This window comes from Tarenaya hassleriana, unplaced genomic scaffold (genome assembly GCF_000463585.1).
Source record: "Tarenaya hassleriana unplaced genomic scaffold, ASM46358v1 Cleome379, whole genome shotgun sequence".
NCBI lineage: Eukaryota > Viridiplantae > Streptophyta > Magnoliopsida > Brassicales > Cleomaceae > Tarenaya > Tarenaya hassleriana.
In genome coordinates this window covers 62,260-64,103 of record NW_010966769.1, presented here as the reverse complement: position 1 = coordinate 64,103, position 1,844 = coordinate 62,260, and positions in this window count along the sequence as shown.

Genomic DNA, 1,844 nt, shown 5'->3' with positions numbered 1-1,844 from the left:
TAAACCCTAGTCAAGTCAGCATGACTAGGTGCGCATCACACGCCCGTCACTCGCGTGACGTTGGCCGTCGCATCACACGACAATATCGCCTCAAGCGCTTGTCACGTCACGTGACTACCGATGTCAAGTCCATGACACAACAGAAAAGTAAACACACCCGTATGGAGTCCACCAAAGGGTCCAGCCATATACCCTAGTCAAGTCCATGACTAGGGGCGCCTCCACGCCCGTCAAGTCCATGACGTTGGCCGTGTCAAGTCAGCATGACACAATCGATCATATCACTCGTATGGAGTCCACCATAGGGTTACAGCCATATACCCTAGTCAAGTCCATGACTAGGAGCGCGTCACACGCCCATCAAGTCCATGACGTTGGCCGTCGTGTCGCACACGACTAATTGTATCTCAAACGCCCGTCAAGTCCATGACGGTGATGGTTGCGTCCACAACCATCCACAAACACAATCATGCTTGACTCGTACGCACGAGCAAGCTACACACATGGCACACATCATGTATATCCCCCAGTACAATCACACGTATCACGGTATCCGGTCCCTTACCGATCTACCACTTAACGCCATGCAAACTACCCCGTATAATCACGCAACGAGTCACTCGAATCGTTGTATCGCACATCTCACGCACACGAGATTCGAAAATCATCCGAAAAAGGGTTATGTACTCTAGAACGGTCGGTCCAGGGGTCCCATGCTGTTCCGAGGCCTCTCGGGACAATTTTTGAGGTCTGGAACGCAGACCATTCGGTCTGGGGATGCCAGACCTTCCGGTCTGGGTCACCCAGACCGTCGGGTCTGCCAAAACAGACCGTCCGTTCCAGCTCTGTTCTCTCTCGCGAAACAGTTTTATGGTCCGACTTCGTTTGGCCATTTCTCACTCATTTCTCAACCAAATTACGTGTCGTTTGTTGCTAAATGTTCATTGGAATGTCTTCTATCTAATCCAAGCAACCAAGTATTTAAATGCTTCAGTAACACGGTGAAAAAGGATTCGTAATTTGACAAGACAGATTCACGTTCTGCAATTCCCTGTTTTTCTTCAGTCTTCATTCAATCATATCTCACTCATTTTTCAACCAAATCATGTGTGGTTTGTTGCTAAATCTTCATTGAAATCTCCTCTAACCAATACAAGCAGCAAATCATCGAGATAACACAGTAACATCGATGAAAACGAGCTTATATAGAAACAACTCAAGCCACTCACCTCTGTTTCAGCTCAGATATGGTTTGGCCGGATTTCATGGCGTTTTCCGGTTTGTTCCTCACCGGAAACCTCTCCTACACAGTCTAGGGATGTCTCCCCTTACTTCCCCAAGCTTTCCTTGCGCTGGGTCTCCTCCATTCTCCCCCTTTCTCTCTCTTTTCTCTCTCTCTCTCTCTATTTCCTCTGGTTTCAGTCCGGAAATGGCTGAGTCTGGGGGTTGAGGGAGGTTTATTGCGCGTGAGGGAGGCGTAATGGGCTCAAGCCCAGGCCCAAGGTCGAGCCTGCAATGTCCTGGTGAGATTGATCGGCGAGTTGACGCCGGTGGAGTCCGGAAACGCAGAGAAATACGCATCCCAAGGCAGCAAGTTGGCCACTTGCGTGCTGTCAAGCGGACCGTCCGTTCTGGGCCTGGAACGAACAGTCTGGGCCCAGTTTCGACCCACCTCCTCGTTCGTTCGTGTTCCGTTCGTTCCGCCTTTAGCAGTCCGTCCGTTCTGCCTTTGTCAGTCCGTCCGTTCTGCATTTCTGGTCCGTCCCGACTGACTTCGATTGCTCCGTTCTCACTCGTTTCTTACCCGAATCGAGCACCGTTTGTTTCTACACCTTCCTTGGAAC